The sequence below is a fragment of the Ischnura elegans genome, chromosome 3, assembly GCF_921293095.1.
Source record: "Ischnura elegans chromosome 3, ioIscEleg1.1, whole genome shotgun sequence".
In the NCBI taxonomy this organism is placed as follows: Eukaryota; Metazoa; Arthropoda; class Insecta; order Odonata; family Coenagrionidae; genus Ischnura; species Ischnura elegans.
Genome location: NC_060248.1, coordinates 104,052,961 through 104,073,447, shown reverse-complemented (window position 1 = coordinate 104,073,447; position 20,487 = coordinate 104,052,961). Strand labels below are relative to the sequence as shown.

At 39.5% G+C, this 20,487-nt stretch overlaps 1 protein-coding gene and 1 non-coding gene across 4 annotated transcripts in view; both read left to right on the top strand.

Moving 5' to 3' along the window:
* The window catches only part of LOC124156287 (sodium-dependent neutral amino acid transporter B(0)AT3), a 120,789-nt gene that overhangs the window by 65,228 nt on the left and 35,074 nt on the right, over positions 1-20,487 (top strand). The window lies entirely within an intron of this gene.
* Trnal-cag lies at positions 10,747-10,830 on the top strand. The gene has a single exon. It is a non-coding gene; the product is annotated as a tRNA-Leu (tRNA).

Sequence of the window (20,487 nt, the reverse complement as noted above, 5' to 3'; positions counted from 1 at the left end):
ATTAGACCAGAACATAAAACCATCGGAAACATCGCTCATATTGTTGGTATATAATAAATAGAAAAGTATTCCGTTGCTTGTCATATGAGTTCATTTTAAATAGTCGATCGTGAAATCAATATTTTGAGGTGTTAACCTTTTAAGTTTCCTTGGTGGTAAATCAAAGGATCCATTTATAAGCTGCTGATAAATATTTTTTTCATAAGAGGATTTTTAGCTCTTCTGTGCAAATGCAGGCAATTCTTAAATTCATCTGGCTATTCCGCGAATTACCCAAGCATGTAATTCTCCAAATGCCTTCTTTTTTTTTTTTTAATCGGAAACTTCCTAGTTCTCGTGACCTCCAATTTCTAATTCCCTACCTAGCCGCGGGGACGTTCTTGGAACGGTGATCATCCGCGTCGACTCCTTCGCAAATTATAATTACGGCGGCGGAATCGCGTGAGGCAACGGTGTCGGAAGCCGGGGAATTTGGAGCGTAGTTCGGAGACTGACGTCGTCTCGGCGGAGCGGCGTCGCCGATTACCCCTGAGTAACGAACGTCCAAGCCGTGGGGGCGTGGGAGGAGGAGAGGGGTAATGGGGAATGAGGGGAAAATAAAAGACTCTAGGGGGTGGGAGGGGAAATGGGGACTAAAAATGGATTCTCCACGCATAGATAAACTGGAGATGCCTCCGACGAAACATCTCCGCGGCATCTTATTTTTATTTCATCTCTCTCTCTCTCCCCTTTCTCGCCTTTCGTGACGTCACGGGTGGGGCCCAAGCATATGCGCCGACAGTTAAAATTCTACGGCTGCGGAGTCAGGGCTTATTTTTTTCGGCTTACGACGCGTCCACGCCGATGGTCTCTGCGTCGCGAATTGGTCACTAACGATTACAAATTGAGTTCCTATCATCGCAATAGAGATGAATCATTTAAGTATACCGGGACAAGCCGCGATGATAACTTTACAGAGTCACCCGCAATGCACAAATGGGCGAAAATTCCACAGAGAAAAAAAAATCATTCGCCTCGACAGGAAATATAGTACGTATCCTAGTTCTGTTTTCTGGGAAATACACGTTGATATTAACAGTAGACTCGGCGTGTACTGGTTTTCGGTTAAGGTAGCTTGGCGGCGCTCACCTCTTGAAGGGTCACACCCGCCCACGCTCCCCACCCATCGCTCTCTACCTCAGTCCACTGCATGTTCCGCGAGGTCAGCAGTTTTTCGAACTCCATTTTTCAGGATCACTCTCTCCACCAGTCCTCCCCACCCCATCGCACCCCTTCCCACTTCCCCCACTCCATGGGAATCCCCGCCCCCGCAATGTTTTCCCTTTTCTCCAAGTCTCGTCTTCTCTCTCACCACCGCCAGCATCCCTACGGATCTGCCTGCCACACCTGTGACGTCACCGGAGACGACCCCTCCCAATGCGCAGTTTCGGCTCCCCTCCATCGCTGTCAATACTATGGAAACATGTTTTTTTCTAAAAAAAAAGAAGGCTCACGAGTTTGGATTTTCCGAAAGTTTCCTCCTCCGATACCGTCATCTTGGAGGTAATCCTATTTCTATTGGCGTAAGACCGCGGGCATGAATTGCATATCGATCTCACTTTCACGTGGAACGGTGGCCGGGAAAATTTTGGCGGAAGGAGAGTCAGAGAAAGGTTTTCTGCACATATCGATCCTCCCGAAAGGCTAGCTTCCCCGTCGCCTCCCTGGGCCTCCGCCAGTGACGCAACGTCAATGCGGCCCGTGTTGCGAACTACGCAGTTTGATGCGAGGCCAAAATAATCATATTTTGTGGAATATAATTGGAGAAAATAAAAGTTTTATGAAATCATGTGTGCAATGCGTCAACGTTTGTTTTCTTGGGGTTGCCTCAATTTGGGTCACTCGTTGAGAAATTTGCTCACAAAGCGTCTTTTTTTAAACTGTCGCCGTTTACACTCTGTTTAAGTTTTTTTTCGTTCTTTTGAAATTACCGTTCTCTTAGTGGATTACGACTTTTGATTCCTCGTATTTTAGTAACAATAGATATCATATAATCTGTGGTCCTTATGGATTATACCCGCTCGATTCATGTTTAAGGGTGTTTATTATAATGAATGATTAGGTCGTATCCATATTTTTTGTTAGTGTGTTCTTGTCTTTTGTTGTTTTGCAGGAGAACCATATGGATTACGGAAAATTCTTCAAAGTACTAATATTAGTATCGAAATGGAAATTTTAACATAATATATATATGCTCATTGCAGGTCACTGATGCGAATCATATGTATCAACTCTAGTTATTGAGAGAAATAAAACCTGACATTCCATTTATTTATTAGGTGGTTTTTTATCTCATAGGAAGAGCAGTTTCATTTTTAGAAGTTGTTAAATTATTATTAATATTCCAACGTTATTCAAAAATTTTTTTTCTTCCTCCTTTCCTTTTGTTTGATGACACTTTTTCAGAGATGGTTTACCCGCGCACCTTCAGCCCGTTATTCCTCACATACGTAATTTGTTTGCACTCTCCATTGAATCAGTGCTTGTTTGCGATTCAAATGAAAACTCAGCGTGCGAAACGAATGCACGCCCTTGTTAATTGTTTCTGGGAAAATTGTAACGTTTTCTTTCCCAATGGCCATCGTTTCAAGGGGGCATTGCCCCACTTTTCCTCCCATTCTCTCCAACCCTTCTCTGCTGCAGTAGTTTCACTTGCGTGGTCGATTCATTTGCGGCACCGGGAGCCCAACCTATCGCAACCTGCACCCGATGCGGATAATGGGTAGTTTGTCCTCTCAGAACTATAACTATATCTTTATTCAATTGGTTCCGATACTGTGGTGCTGGAGTACGTTTAGGTTTGTGGCAGTATTACTAAAAAAAATTAGACTTTGAAAGAATGATAGTGTTAGTCATTTTATTCTGAAAAATGTTGCTTGTGAGGTACTCAGCTTTCCACGTATTTTTATGTTGAATCTTTGACTGAGCGAAATATTCTGGTTGTCATCATTCAGCAATTCATCCATGCGTCCTCTAAAATGAGATATGAAATAAGATAAGTATGGATGCGCTATCCCAGGAAGAAAGTTGAATAATTGGTTGAAACGGTCCATCAAAGTGTTTTGTGACGTATTTCTTGGTCTGTAACTGTTACCGTGACGTTTCTTCGTCCCCTGATTTTTATTTTGCTCCATTTTTAATGTTTTTTTCTGCCCATTTCCTGCATTTTCATTCAATCCCAGTCCTTATGCTTTGTTCGTGCTCGAATTTCCCTGAAAGGAGTCCTTTGTAGTTGACTTTATGGAAGCAATTCTTTCCCTTTCGATGTTGTTATACACCTTGCTGTATCCGAGCGTTCCGACAGGGTTTTAGTATCGAGTATTTCGCGAAGCACGCGACTTAATTACTTAAAGTGAGAAACAGACCCACTATTTTAACCGTTAAAGTGAGGTGTGGACTCCGAAAGAATGTTGCCATTTCTCAATAGTTTGTCCTCAGTTTTAGTAGTTTTATTTTCAGAAAAATCGCAACTTGCTCGGGAAGTGCGAAAAAGTAAACGTCACGACGTTTACATTTTCGTGTTGGCGATTTGGCGATTTTTGTTGTGTGATGTGGCATCTCTTCATTTGTTTGAAATTGTGTAAACTATCGTGTAATATTTAAGACCTTCTCCTGCGATTATGTGAGATAATTAAGACCAAGGTTAATTTGCTTGGTTTCTTATCGTGCGCGCGATTGCATCGCTTGCAAAAAAACCCAAACGCAAACACTTCACCCTCTGCCACCATATCGTCTTTTTTCATCACATTTGCCTCCTATTCCCTTCCCGAGGAAGACGGCAAAGTCGTGGAACTTGGCAGCGAGGAGAAGTTGCTGTTTATTCCTGGCTCTGTAGGTGTTATGTCATTGTAGTGTCGCGGCTTTTAAAATCACACACCCACACCCCTCCGTCTCTCAGTTATTCCACTTCCTTGTCCTGCAAGTACTTATCTCATAATGTCTTCTTTCTTAGGCGTACATTGTGACAATCAACGGTCTCAAGGCTAGATTGGGGCAATGCATCTATTTGATACCATGTAGTGCGAGCTGGTGTACTTTAAATTACTGCTACTTATTGATAAATTGTTCAGTATTTAATTGTTATTTTATAAAATTATAAATTAATGAGGCACGTAGCAGGCAGGATATTTTACGTGTAATTTTTTTAAAGGTAAAACTTTGATAGTGTAACTTGTCGCTGTAAGATTATCAATTTTATATAATCAGTGTAATGGATGATATCCATCCTAAGAATATCTGTTTTTCTGTTTACTTCTCGTATTACTCTCGGAGCTAAATCCATAATGATAAAACAGAATCACTTTCCTCTGTATTTATGTTCCGTCCATTTTATTACGAACATAAGGCAGTAAACCATGACCGGCTTGCCTCTCCTTGCTTTAAACCATTACCAGAGAAAATCGCCTTCTTTTTCTATGTTTTACCTCAGAGATCCTCGGAAATCTATGTCTAAAATAGTCTGTCATACGATTTCATGCAGAGTGTTATCAGGTTACCTGAAATTATAACCACTTGGCATGTGTGAAAATGATTGTGGCTGTTGTTTGCGTATCAGAGGGGTGCGAAAAAGATTACACCATTGTTTGAGGAAAATCTTGAATCGTAGCGATGTGTGACGTTTCCACTGTGTCGAGCAGGAGAAATCGCCTTCCTTAACGTGAGATATTCTAAGTAGCCGTCGGTCGAAATTGCTGGGTCAATTTGCCAAGGGTAAACGGTCGTGGCTCAACAGTAGTCACAACTTCAGACCGCGGCTAAGTGAATTGGGATTTGTGCCGAGGATTTTTGAAGGGCCTTTTTGGAAAGGCATTTGCCAGACCTGTTCCCACCAAATAATAATGATCATGACGGCGGCTCCTTTGTTGATTTTAACAGGTGCAATGTTTTCAAATCCATTTCAAAATAAAGGCAAGCTATTCTCAAGTTGATTAATTTTATTAATTCTGTAAAAAAATCAATTGTACAACATTTTCATCGAATTTTTAAAGAGAAGAAAATGAAAATCACTCAATTCGTATTCTCGGGTTAATAATTTACAAAAGTGAGACGAAATTTAAATGGCTTAAATGAGTTTTAAAATGCAAAATGATAATCATTAGTTTACTAATTGTTACGATGTACTACTGCAGGTTTTTATGGCTTAAACTCTTAAGATTTGAATTTTGGAAATCCTAAAGCCCCAAGAAGATCGATGGTTTTTTGTGTAGTTTGCTAATTTTGGTTAATGACTCTCGTGTTTTAAACATGTTCCTTCGCATATTTCATTTTTGAGGGGGAATACTTACCTCTCGAAATAAATACGCATTCTTTAAATTTTCCCTATTTTCATCATTTAATATATCCTCTTCAAATGCTTTATAATCGCTCGTTTTGCGTTAGTTGCACTATATATCTTTTAATTGCCTCCACCCGCATAGCACAGCTAATGTAATCGATAGAAATTAATGTTTTCCTAAATATTTTTTATTCATTAAAGGTAACGATTTTTATCCCAAGCTTGAAATTATGACTAGTAGTCAATAATCGGATTGATTAGAGCTAAAATATTAATAAAATACTAGTCGTGTTTTCTACCTTAACCAATTATTTGAAGCATAGCAATTTTAAAAATAGTAGGAAAAATATGTATGCTGACCCAAATATTTCTTATGTTGATAATATTAGTTTTTGCTTCCACAAAAAAAAAACATTTAAATGATCGTTCCACTAGTTTCGCTATACAGTGGAATTTTCAAGTGCATTGGAAAAAGAAATCAGCTCATTCAGTCTCAAGCTATTGATCAAGAATGAATATCAGTGCTATGACGGGTCATGCACGTATCGTTATTCCTCATGTCGAAGGCGTCGAGGAATCGTCTAGAGTGTGTTTGATTTTCCCTCCTTTGGTTAAGTAATGCCGGTAAACTATCATGTAATTAAGGGGGAAGGTGAGAGATATTTCCTTGACGAAAGCTTGAGATATTAGAAAGAGGGTGGAAATTCCTTGACGTCCAATGCGTTTGTTTGCTGACTGCCATCCAATATTCTGCTCTTTTTCTCCAAAATCAACTTCTTTGGCCAAATTCTCGTTGGTGGTGAAGGGTTCAAAGGAATCATTACGAAAGATATTTTTCGAGAGTGTTATTAGTGTCCTCGGTGTGTCTGTTGGAGCCGAGTGAAAGTAACTACTCCTGTCCAAAATTTTTGAGTTTGCTGATAGTTTCGTTCGCAGTAATTTCTGTTATTTCAATGTGCATTGCCTATGTGGTTTCAACGAATGATTAGCCCTGATTCACCTTTCTCAGCACTTCATTAAAGTCGATAAACATCGCAAATACTAGTAGCTTCTTATTTGCAAACAGGATCAAGTGTATTCAGGTTAATTGGTTAAAAATCTGGTTAATTCAGGATCAAGGTTATTCTGGGACACACCCCGACCGGTATACTTCGCACCGAGTAAGCGGCTGCCGTATTTATCCAAAGCATTCCGTGAGTATGCTTTTTTGAACGTTGAATAGTGAAAATAAAGGATAATTGGTAATTATAATGCATCATTTAGTAATAATGCATTACATTTTGGTTAAACCTTACATTATAAAATATTACAAAAAATATAAACATTTTTTTAGGCATTCTGTGGTTAGGTAAAAATAACAGAAATGAAGCTTTGAACAGCGCTAAGTGAAATTATAAAATAGAACATGTTTCCAAGTTTAATCCAATGGAGAGTAAAATGTGCAAAATTGGTTTCTTACGATTAAATATTGTATTTTTCCACGCATGGAATAATACAAGCATTGCGTGGACCCTGCCAGTGGCTTTCTGTCCCAAACGGAGATTGGGTTAGTCTTTCGTTGGGCTCTATTCTTGGAGATTAGTCCCAAGTAAACGGCAGCTCCTCATTCTTAGTGACCAAATAAACCAGTATGTTCTTATATTGATATCAGTTAAATTATATCTTTATTGGTAAGTATGAAGGTCAGGCAATGTCTATCATTCCCTCTCTTTTCTATGAAATTCATTCCAAAACCAATTTCTCCTCCAGACTTCGTATTCGTGTCCCAAGGGATCTCATTTATCATTCACTGGTTGTCTCGATGGGACGAGGACTTCCTTATGCCAATTTTAAACTCGGGAGCAATTTCAGTCGATACAAACGTGCCAAGTTGTTACCATAATACTGACAGCCCACGCTGTCCTAGCACTTGATGCTCCTTCGTTACCTTCAGCGAACCTCCGCTTTCCTTATTACTTAATATGCGTGGTTGCGCAGAAGAAAACGTTTTCGTCGGCAGTGAGGCATCGCACTCGAAGGATTTTGCATATCTTTAGACTCATCATTGATGTGAATCAAACTTCATAAGACTTCATTGAGCCAGTTTCGTACGATGCATTTCCTAATCGACCCGCTTTGCGTCATCACGTTTCATAGGAAATGGACCGTCATCATCTAGTCTATGAGAAGTTTTAGGGACTATTTCCCGTTATATGTGAGGCATGTACATTGTACATGCCCCGAAGTGAGTGAGTGAATGATCCTTCTAGAGCAGTGATACATATTTTTTCATAATCAACATCGGTCGTCAATCTGAAATTGTTTCTGATGTAAGCTTTCACGGCGTTCAGGTTCGCAGTAGGGTAGATTTCTGGGTTCCGCCCGCGTTGACAGATGAAACGTCCCCATGAAAATGACAATGCAGACGGAACCCAGAAATCTACCCTACTGTGAATCTGAAATTGGTTTTCCGCAGCTCTCCTACCTCCTTGTTATTTAACTCTTACATAATTCTTCTGTTTTACATTCGTCACCTGCTCTATGTATACCATCCGAGGTCTTCCTCTATCGATCTTATCTTCCACCTGTCCTTCATCGATTCTTTTCATGAGACTCACGACCTGGCCGATTAGAGTTGTCGCGTCTTCTTCCCAAGGTTATCAGACTTCTCTCGTACTCCACTTATAACGTCTCATTTACTTTCACGGCATATTTTTAATGACATTAATGTGATACATCGAAATTATCGTATGCCAAAATAGCTTAGGCGTTTCCGGTATTCTAGCCCCATACCATATAAGGAAATATATGATTTATCATTAACGCCGTGGAAGAATTATTCTGAAAATTACTCGTCTCAACTTAGTTGTTAGAATCTCTATGCTGCCTTAATTGTAGGTGTAATTAAATTAGGCTACATTAGTTACGCATTTTTTTGTCGTGAAACATACTGTTCTCTGTCTCCAAAGCGCTTGTATTATGGTCGAGACTTTTCCAGTTTTTTAATAGCTCTTGGAAAAAAACGGATCGATAAATGGGTTTTAAATTTGATCTTAGGGAGCCCAATACGCTAGCATTTCTTTAAAAAGAGGAACGAAGATTAACTCCGAGGTGTATTCGTGGGCTTCGGGGAGTCATTTGGCTTCGAGTTTTGAGCGCATGCCTTGTGCAAACTGTTCACTTATGGGAGTTCACTGATTTATTTTGCGCGGAGAAAGAAATTGATGCAAGATGGATAGGTGGCACTTTTACGCCACAATTACGCCAACCCCGAGGAAGGTGTTTTTCAAGGAGCACTGACCAGGTCTATGTCATTTGTGTGGTCTTTAAGTGGAAATGCAATTTTTGTTCGACATTACGGTTTATTTATAAACCAAAATCAGGGCTTGAAATGAAAATTAGTATATTATTTTGATACATAAATATAATAAAGGGTTACAGCAATGTTTTTACAGTAGTATAATTAAAAAAATTTAGTTTTGTATTGATGAAAAAGAAGAGACTAGAATTTTGACATACCTCTTTGCAATACAATCTAAGCTAAATCCAAACTAATTTTGCAATACAAACTAAGCTAATACAATCCATGGCTACCTGTCAATTTCGATTAATTAAATAATAATAAATTTTGCTTTAATTTTCTATGTTCGATCTTTACAATAAGTATTTTTTTCATAATATTGGCTAGAAGTTAATTTGGCGATTAGTATTCCGTGGTGTTATTTTATGATTTAGTGAAATAGGTGTTAATCTAGGAGGTGTGCGCCAGAGTAGGAAAAGAAATGAGCAAAGTTCTTCAGGGAAGGACCTATAGGTGGATAGGCCATATCATGAGACCAAGCACTTCCAAGAGAAATGTAATGGAGGGAAAACCGGAATGAGAAACTCCCCGAGGAAGACCATGAGATAAGTGCTTGGGGCAGATGAAAAGGACACAAGGGAGAAGAAAATCAGGGAACAAAAAGAAATAGCTTGGGGAAGAGAGAAAAGTAGGGCTACAGTAAAGCAATCTCAGGATTGCAATAAGATGAATGAATGAAAATGCTCGCATCCGATGTTTTGGTGTGCCGTCAATTTAGGCTGATTTGCAGCACTGTAGAATGTGCAGTGAGCACCATGTTTTCGAAGGTGTTCCAAATTTCTCATGGTCAGCCTCCCTACGAGATACCTCGGCAAAAGTAGGAATATTTTGGTTCAATACATGCTTCCTTAGGTCATCCTCATTCTCCTAATTATAGTCCCGTATTTTTTTCGCGTTGTGGACTTAATTTAGCGAGTGAATTCTCATATTATATATATAGTCTCCAACCTAGGTCTGAGGAAGGTGGATGTATACCACCGAAAATTAAGTTCAGTAAATGTTTTTTTTATCTTTTTGTGTCCTATGTTTCTATTTCATATAATTTCACTGATATGCGATAGTTTTGAAAGTGTTGGCCTATGGCTATTTTCCTCGATCAATCCATCCACCGGTCATTTAAGAGTTTTCCTCATCTCATCGCTGCTGACGCACGAGTACAATTTGGAATACAGGGATATTGTTTCGTATTGGCCGTTGCCAGAATTCCGCGGTTGCACCCGCCCTTTCCCAGTTTCAAGTTTGTATCCAACCTTCTCTCTCTCTCCGTTCGATTCTACGACGGATTTTGAAACTGTAAGGATGCCAAAAGATTGTCGGTAGAGGTGTCGAATTTTTGCGGATAGCAGTTATAAGTACGGTTTATTTCAAGAATACCCTTACTGAAAATGGTAAAAAAACTTACTAATGTACATAATAAACATAATCATGCAGTCTATATCACAACCGTTTTAACAGAAATCGTTTCAATGTATTTTGATATTTCGCTGTTCGGAAAACTTTGCCGTATTTGTTAAAGTAATTTTTTCCTATAATTTTGAAATCTCTTACTTTCCTGAAATGTTGTCGTAATTGATTATTCATGGCTGGGGTAATACCGGCAAATATATACGCAGGATTCTTTATCGCGATACGAAGAATTACTCTTTGAAATCACGAGACAGTAACTCCTTCCACAGCCACGAAAATTACCATTCAAACGGTGCGTTCCTATCGCAAAGTTAAACAATGGCGTTCGCTAAGTTTCCTATATGCTACTAAAAATGTAGGACGTGAGCATTTATGCTTCCTAAAAAACTGCAAAAAAATATCAGGAGCGCGAAAGTTTCATATTACTCTCGCACGTAAGTTTTTTCTCTCATCCTCCTAATAAAAAACTATATTTTTAGACAAATTACGTAATGTCCGCTAATGTATGGTAGCTGGAGGAAACAGAAGCGGTGAAATATTGTAAATCAGCATAGACCTTGAAAACAACCGATTACCTTTTACGGCCTCTAACGACTAACATATACACTTAATAACTAAATAATTAAATTCTACACAGCGCCACCATAGCAAAAACACTTCGCAAACGTTCCCCTTTCATCCGCAAGTCAGGATGGCCGAGCGGTCCAAGGCGCTGCGTTCAGGTCGCAGTCCGGTTCTCCGGGCGTGGGTTCGAATCCCACTTCTGACAAACTTTTTTTTGCGTTTTCCCCTCGAAATGTTACGACTCAGTAATATCGAACTCGGTTTTTGCCTTGTCTTTAGCGGTAATGTAATTAATTTATGTAATTTTATGTTAATTTTCGATTATTACGTACAATTTATCGGAACCTTATGAGGCAATGTTAGCGTAAGTAGTGCACATTTTTGCGTGATTTTAATTAATTGTGTTTAGAAAGGCGTACTCGTCCTTCTATTTTAGTTCGGCGTGAACGGTCTTGCTTTATTTTACGATAGAGTTGATTTTTAGAGCAGGCATTTATAGCAAATTTCATAGTTTTAGCAATACATTTATCTTTTATCCACAGTGAATGAATTTTTTGAACAATGCCGCGTTTAGTTTATTTTATAGCACTCAACGTCGTTCCTTGTAATTTTATTCTACTGTTTCTATTTTTTTTCCTTCTATTCGAGAACTAATTCTTTCTTACCGTCTTACTTGTGTGCATATGTGCTGTCTCACCTACTGTATTCTCCCCTCCATTTCCGTCATGTCCCTCCCATAAAGAGTCTTTCTCATTTTCCACCGACCTCGGCAGCCGCCTAAGTAACGCGAACGCCTTTGTGACCTCTCTCAACCGTAAAGAAAGAAATCCCGAAAAAAATCCCTGCTCCACTGTAGGACTTGCGATATCCCGCTATTCCTCGTACTCGCCTTGCCGCCTCCCAAAAAAAAAGAACTCTCAGTCTTTTATAACCCTGGCCTCCTATTCTTCTTCCTATGTCGTCCCTCACCACCCCACCGTGGAGCTCTCTTGCGAAATGGAGAATGCAGCGTCTTCTAGCAATCTGGGAATCAAGGGAAGATGCGGGGTTGTATTTGGAATGGGATGCAGATATATCCGAGCGGATTGCGATGCTCGATACGTGTCGTAGGTCACAAACTCCAACGCTCATTCCGTCCGTCAATGACGCCATTCAGGAGTTCGACGACGTAGTCGAGACAGCACGAGTATTTCGTTGCGACGCCACATTTGATTGCAGTACTATGGAATTTGCACATCGATGAACGAAGTTCTTTTCAGTGACGATCACCTGACTTTTCGCCTCAAGAAATGAGTGATTGCATTAGGTCTTCAGTATGAGATGGAAGTTTATCGATGACTTGCTATGCTTCAGCTTCGATAGAAAACCCACTGATAATGAAGGATAATTATGCATTAACTATGCCGCAGCTACGTCGCTTTGGTGGATTTTCTTTGCAGTCTTTCTATTTGGTGGAACTATCTATTCTGCAAATATTATGGGTAATACGTATTGGATACATTGAAGCTTTCCCCTTATAAATTTATTTCACTATGAGTTTTCCATTATAGTCCAATATTTACGAGAATTGAGGCTGTAAGAAGAAGAAAGAAAAATCAGAGAATTTATTAACATAATCGTGTTTAAGAGAAGTCTATAGAGATCACACGAAACTTATAAGTTTTTTATTGCAGCGATATTGGCACAATATTAATATTTTTGCTTTATTGTCATTGTCATCAATGCTTCAATATTGTCATCCTTCCTATAGTTAAACGCATTATGAATAATCTTATGGATATGTAACGATTACTGCACTTTTGATTGACCATTTACTACAAGTTTAAGAGTTGTTGAAAACCTCTCCCATAGGAAGTTATTATAGAATGTAGTAGTTCAAATATTTTCTAATTCACTCGTCATCTCTTTGTGATTCAAGATTCTTTTTCTATTGGTGTCTATTCGGTAGTTAAACGAATTATAATACACGAAACAAACAAATAACGGCTACGGCACATTTGATTGAGCTTTTATCTCATGTTTACGATATCTTGTAAATCTTTCTCTTCGGCACTTCTTGCGGGAAACTGGTAATTCAAACATTTTCCAAGTTCTCCATCATCTCTTTGTGTGTCAAGTTTGTCGTTCCACTCGAGTTTAAGCTATAGCCAACGCTTCCGATCTCGCTACACTGGAGTGTGGGCTCAGATCCGACCAATATCTCTCCAGCGCTATGGAGAGTTGGTCAAAACCTCGCTCGGGGCTGATCCCCCCCTCTCGCCGATGGCCCGGGGGATGGAGTAACCTGGCTCCGGAACCCCTCTCTTCCTCTCTCCCCCGCCGCCCACCGGCCATCTCCGCCTCCTCCCACACCGCGCGCGGCCACTATTCCCGGTCCTCCATCATCTCTTCTCCATCTCCTCGCCAAGGTCGTGCCAGCCATCTCGTCCTATTGCCCCGACAACTAACATCCCCTCCTCTTTATCATCGTCTTCCCACTCTTTCCAATCTCCTTGCCATCCAATTCTAACAATCGATATCTAGTGGCTTCTTCCAGCGGCCAAACTACGCCATTCGTATACGTATTACGAAATTCTGAAAATAGGTCGCTTTACCGAGCACGAAAGGGCTTTCGTCTCTTAAGTACATTCGTGCTCGTCGCCGCTTGACGTATGTACCTTCTCTCGGTACACAGTTCCGCGTCTTGTCTTTTTCGGTTCCTGAGCCCAGGTCTGTGGTGGATTGCGCGCGTTGATATCGTAGTTTTTTTTTCTGCCGATGTTTTATTATTTTGACATCCTTTTTATCTTCAGATCCGCACTATGAATGCTGTTTGCTGGGTTGCGAGGCACATATAGAATAAAATTTTCCTAAAACGTCCTACAAATCAAATCTTCGTTATTCTGGAATACATAAACGATACCCTGTTCAGAAATTATTTTTGAATTACCTTAATAAGTTAATATAAGTAAGTTAATATAACTTTGTTTAGTATCCATGCATCAATAGGTGATTTATTCCTCTTTTTGGTGTAAAGATCTAAGTTTTGAATTCTTGGGCATATTTATGAAGGAAAATGGAGATATTAAATCATATCATCATTATCAAGTCGACGATCCTGAGTGGACGCGGCTGTCCATTTCATTCTCCTATTCACCAATCTTCTCACATTTCGTTACTATTTTCTTTTGCATCATTCAATACCTATTCCATGAAAAGATATCGTGAAGGAATTTTAGTTTTGAGCTGGGCTTAAATATTTTAATGTCCATAGCACAAAGCTGTTTAAAAACCCACGAGAATTCACGCACGGTATCTGTATTTTGGATTTGGCCAAATTGAAAATCGCATATATACTTCTTAATATGTATTTCATTTTCAGATGTTGCTTATGAATGAGCTTCCTCTTCCCATTAGCGGGGTGAAATAGCACCTATTTTAAAGAATAACCTTCATGCATAATAGGAATGTAACGTCATATTTGCCTTGAATAGGGCTATATTAGATAAACTTGGGCCGCATAACGCAGCTAGAAGCGAGCCAAGGAGAGTTTCTGCGTTTTTTTGCTGCTCTAAGTAGCTTTCGTAATTGTACCTGCTTCTCGAAATAGTACTCCTGTGTTAATTCAGGAAAGTTTAACTCAAGTTGCATGCAGAAGTGCTTTGGTGTGTGGGAACATTTGGGCTGGGGCAGAAGGTCGAAGGAATGGAGTATCAAGGAAATACGCCTTTTTCCTCCGAAGACTCGCATTTAATTTTTTGCGATCGACGGCCCAATAAAACTTTCCCGTCTGTCGATGACGACGTCTGCGGATAGTCATTCCATCGCGATTTCCCTCGCTTTGCGGATCCTGCATGCTTGGGTTCTATTGGGATGAAGAGAATTCCGTGATGGAAAAGACAAACGAAGGCTATTTTGAAGCTTCTTTGTCGGATCGCGTGACTGGAATCGCGTCGGCCGAAATATCGACAGCCTTTGAAAACTTTTCCACGCCAGGCGGTAGCCGAGTCTTTTATTCACTCGTCGTATTCCTTGTATTTCTCTCCCGACAAAGGTCTTGACCCTTTGCCTTGCATACGTCGGCTAGTTGCCGGATCACGCTCGTTCGCGCTTACCCTACAATAATCATGTAAATACCTTTCTGTAGCCTATCCTCTGAGGAAATTCATGTATACAAGCGCGTGCAGGGTTGCTGCAAAATAACCAAAACCGAGGCCAGCATCAAATTCAATATTAAAAATAAAAAGTGAAATTTATTCCCCATTAGATTGGGGAATGGAAATAGCAAAGTTAACACTTATAAATGCATTTTTTTTGAATCCCGATACTTCTTCTTCGTTATTGTTCAATTTAATCGACATTGTTTTCAATTTTGTTTAACGGTATGAAAACAAACGCTATCGCCGTAGTCAGCCTATTAGAGCCTTCATGTGATCTCAGATTTTGCCATCTCAATCTTAGCCCTCTGCGCAAAAGCCGAAGAGTGCTTTTACATATATTTTCTATACTCCTTTATATAATCTCTTTTCACTTTTTTATTTGTTTGATGCCTATATTTTTCTTTCATTTATAAATTTTATAACCTTTAAATTTTTATCGACTCTAAATACGGCAGTGTAGTATTTCAAGTACGTGGAATCCAGTCAACCAAAACAGTGTTCCTATTGACGACTACAATCAATGAATAGTTAGCCACTGTGATCGGTCGATAACGTCGTACATAATGCGAACTATTTAAGATACGTAGACTAGTAAGCTAAAGAGGTTTCTTGGGAATGAAGGAATAACCGAGAAAAAAATTATGAACAATCTTGATTCTTGTCTAAGAGACAATCTCCATAGGCGTTGGCGCACACCGCAGAAAATTCGCCCGCGCCGACGCCATCGAAATTTTCTTGTCGATGCGCACGTCTAGTTGCAATGGTCAGCATATTTTCTTTTCCTCTCCACTCCGTGTACTCCACCCCTCCGATGTCCTGAGTTTCTAAACGGATTCTCACCCAGTTGGACTGAGTTTTTCTTTCGTTCTTACGTCACGCATTACGGTTCGAATGGGTTGCGATGCGACCGCCGTTCCTCACCCTGTTCGACACCACCCTCCCTCGCCCCCTTCCAGTCCCTTCTCCATCGCCATTTTTTCCCTCCCTCCCCATAATCCTTTTAATACCAAGCAGCGAGCACTTATCCTTGGGCATTTCTCAAGCTACAAGATCGGGAGTCCTTAAAGGAGGGTGAATGAGATAATGTCCTCCAGAATGTGTGCTAAAGCACTTGGCCTCGACACCGCGGTCCTAAATAGACCGATAATGTTACTCTCGCTCCAGCGCCCTGCCTCTCCATACCGCTCTAACCAACCATCCCTGGTTCTATGAGGGCCCTTCCCCCTCACCTCCATCTTCCCATCCCTCCCCCTTCCTCACCGGAATTCTTTTATTTTCGCTCAGCCGCGCCGTCATTGGCCGTCTATCCGCCAGTGGGCAGCTGCGGTGGTTGGTTATTCGTCCAGATTTATTTTTCTCAATTTTTCGAGCCAACTACGTCTCATCTATTCCGCGAGGACCGCTTTTGCTCTCCAAGTAACTCTGCCTTCTCACCCAAATGGGCCGGGATAATATGCCTTTTTGCGCTGCAAATTAGTGTGCTAGTTTATTTTAATCTCCGTTTTTTTCCTTTAAAATACATAGTGGTTCTTGGGAAGAGCTTCTTTTTCCGAGGAAGAGCTTCTATATCGTCCACTAATTAATTTGCTCCGTTCTTAACTCGATTCATTATCGTGATGTTATTTCATTCATTCCTTAAAGTATTATACCTTTTTATGGCTTTGGGTTTGGCCAGAACAAAATCAGCTGTTATAAGCGTATTTTTGGCCTTTTTCGGTTGGTTAAGTTGATTAAGAGATACCGTCTCCTAGCTAAACTTTCTGCATCAACGCGAAATCATCGTTCGTTAACTCAAATGTCTTCTCTTGTCCTCGTGAAAATCAGTTCGGTTAGTTCTTTAGAGTAAGTGCTAATGATGTGTTTTGAAAATGGGCTTTTCCAATTAGGATCCTACGTTAAGGATGCTAATAGGCGGTTTTTTTGTTTTCACTCCCATTTGAAAGTGAAACATAACTATCCTTGAAACTTTTTAATCCCAGCGCCTTAACGTCTACGACTCGAGGTACACTAAAGTGTGGTTGGTTGCCTATGTAGATAAATCAGGCTGCAATAGGAAAGAAACTGGCGAGAATCGTGAGGTTTGGTTCTTTTCTATTCCTCACTAATGTGCGATGCATTTCGTTGTTATTGACTAGCCTGATCTAGCCGGCTATTTATTGAAATACTGATTTAAGCGTGAAAATTATGGGTGTTACTTATGGAATAGGCAGAAATTACATTTGCACGCGGTTCGGAAATCCAAATTATCCCAATTTTTTTTTTTTTGCCGCTACGATTTGGCATAAGTTTAATTTTAAGGTTCCCTAAACACTGAAATAAACTTTTTAAGAATGAGTTGAACACTATTAGTTTGATTTATTACCTTACAATTCAAATCGCCATTGCCAAAAATTGTTTGCCATAATGCTACAAGCTAATTAAACTCTTCCCTATTCACGAGGAAATATTCATGATGTCCATACTTGAACCAAAGTTCTTATTTTATCAAGAGGCATATTACATGCATATGGTTCATCTCTGAAGCGTCTCAGCTTAAAAGCAGTTTTTTCCATTAACTTTTCTGATCTGAATGATGCAAAACAGAACCAAGCTGGGGAATTCCTCACCAACTTTAATTTTTGCGTCAATTTCTTCTCTATTTTTAGGTCTCTAACAGCTTCTATGTTCATAATCTATTGCGTATTGTAGTGAAATTTCCTTCATTAGAGCCTAATGAATCAAGTCAGTATGATTCTGTTTGTGTGAGTGGTAAACCTAGCCTTTTCTGGTCGTAGAGGTAAGTCTAGAGCCCGTCCTGCATAGTTGCAGATGATAAATGGAAAGGTTCTTTGGGATTATTTGGTTGAGAACACATTAACCGAATCTGAGTCGATAAATTTCGGGTGTCCGAATAAATTTTAATTGATCATACATTGATTTTTATATTTATAGTGTGCATCGTCGGACAAGACAATACCGAATTCCAGTGGTTTCATATCTTAAACGCTCCTGTGTTGGCGATTAAAAAATCCTCGGTATGTCATAATTTGGACTTTGGAAATATGGTTAACGAAATAATTTTCATTTTCTTTATAATAAAAATCCGTGATGAAAATCCTCATAATAAATTTTTATCATCTCGATTAGTATTTATTATAGTGATTTAGTGGATAAATTAGTAAAAACGGAATAGAATTTATAGAGTCTAATATCAATGGAAACTAATATTCTACAGGAAAACAATATTTATTCAGACCATTTTCTGAGTCATTCGTGGTGAAAACGCTCGTGTTTTTGGGATTATTTGCATTTGCTTTGTCTCGTTCATCTGAGGTATATTTTTCTTCACGTTCTCACGTGGCTTCGACATTCTCTAAATTAATTTAATCTCTAAGGGCATGGGGAGCGCTCTTTCCAGAAATAAGGTGGCCTCTTGGTGTTAGATCATTGTATGTACTCTCCATTTTCATATACTTGTATCACCAATCATTTCATTCACATGTAACTTTTCAAAGGCGAATTTTTTTCTTATTTTGCTTTGCCGAACGATTGTTCAAATTCTAAGAGAACGTGGTTTGGTGTTTAAGATACTTGCTCTTGATTAACACGTATTGCTGTACTCTCTAACTTAAATTCTATAAGAACTTAGCTGCGAGGAAGGGTTGTAACATTATATACGATGTTATAAGTAAATTTTCACGGTCTCAGTTCATGTAATAGAAGTTTTACTCTAGCTTCAATCGTGGAAACCCTAGTTTTTATGTAGAAGCCCAAACTCTATTTTCTGTGTCATTATGGAAAGGTTCATTCATCATGTGTTGGGCGTAACTTATTTCATGCTGAAATCGAAGGACAAAAAATCGATACTTTAAAATATTTTGTATTTTTTACTACTCAGGAGTAATATAAACATCAGAGATTTTTTAATGGATCAAGTCATTCTTTTTTCTTTAAAAGTCATTTTTTTCTTCATAAAAAAACTATTTTCAAACGTTTTTGTTTCGAAATGAATGAAATATCTTAAACAACCGCGCTCGCTCGGAATATTCAGTGCCAAATACGTTTTGGGTTTGCGATGTGTCATTTTTTAACAAAAAAGCAGTCCATTTGGCAGATCATGAGTCCATCATGATCCAAGTCAGATGAAGCTAATGGGCGAGAAAATGTGGGACGGTGATGAAAACAATGAGCTTCCGAATGAGTGTTTGGGCAAAGAGGTGAGGACTCGCGAAGGAGAGATAAGGGATATATGTGGTGGAGAAGAGGTTTGGAGGGCTCTTGTTATCGATTTTCAGAATGTGAGCGGATGAAAGCCGAGAACGTGGGGGCTCGTTATTTCTTCTGGAGAATTTTGTACTATGTATCCGTTCCTCCTTGCTGCCGTCGTAAATCTTCCGACTAATGTCAACATTTTTCATTCAAATGAAATTGGAAACAAGTCTCTGAACCTTTTATTTGCTTCGATTCGAAGTCATGTTCTTTTTTTTCGTGTATTATTAGTGGTACGAAAGAAATGAATCAGCGTATTCGTCGTTTAAATTAATGGTTGAATTTAAAGTTTTTCGTATTTCGAGTGTTTTTCACATATTCCTTTAGTGTGGGGGGTGCCTATTTATCGACCAGAGATGTTTTCAATTTTATGAGTCCGAGTGGTGAAGTACCGCATATAACTCACTCACAGAGAAACTTCGACGCCTGCATGTAGTCATATTATCTGGTAATTCTTAATCGCCAATTTCGGATGGATGTTTAGGAATAACCTTTAGTTTATCTGTTACCTCGCACCAGTTGCCGGGTCTGTAATCCGTCCGTATCTCTGCGTGCTTTCTAATCTAAGTCATTTCATCCTCTAAGTCTCTTTCTCCTACCCTCACGCTGCCATAACACCCTCATTTTATGGTATAATTCGATATCCTATCGCTCTCTTGTCATACTCCAACAGCTAACTATGACGAAGCTTCCTCTTTTCAAAGATTATCACACCGAGATCTTCCAGATTTGTTTACACTCCAGAAAGCGCCCTCTGTCTTCATTGAATGTTTTTTTTTTATTTTTATGTGAGGGTTGCGCGGTTAATGGTGATGTGAATAGCTTTCTCTGCTATCGCTTCGTATTTTCATCTGGAAAACTCAATACTTTACGACATACCTGTGCAGCGTAGTAACGGCGTGATGAGTAGGGGTCATTATTCTGATTCTTTTATCTCTACGAGTTAGATACAGCTAAAATTATCTACCCATGAGAAGGTAATGCAAAAATCGTAGCGTAAGTCGCCTTTTCTTTGCTAAAATCGAGTTAGCGGCCGCTAATAATAGCGAGAATAAACTCCCTTGCTACCGATTTTTTGTGCAAGTAATGGAAGCGGGCATGACTTCGTGGAAATCGGTCAGCAGAGGAAATTGCAGGAATTCTTCAGCTGACCGATTGCGTAGAACCTGACCTCCGGGAATGGATATGAAAGGAGATGAGAAACTTTATTTCAATTCTCATCTGCTATGTTGATGATGCGTGAGTCGAGCATCGAAACGTCAGCTATGGAAAATCTGGCCCAATGAAGAACCCTAGAAGAATTCCTTTCAACTATTTCGCTTGGAAAGCCGACGGTCCTATTTCGTGTGAAGAAATTGCGGCTTGCCTATTATCACATGATGTTTTCTTCCTACCGCGATATGGATAAATATCAAATCCCATGTTGAAATACCCTTGCCGCTTCTGACGCTCCCAACCTTTCACCGTTGTATTTC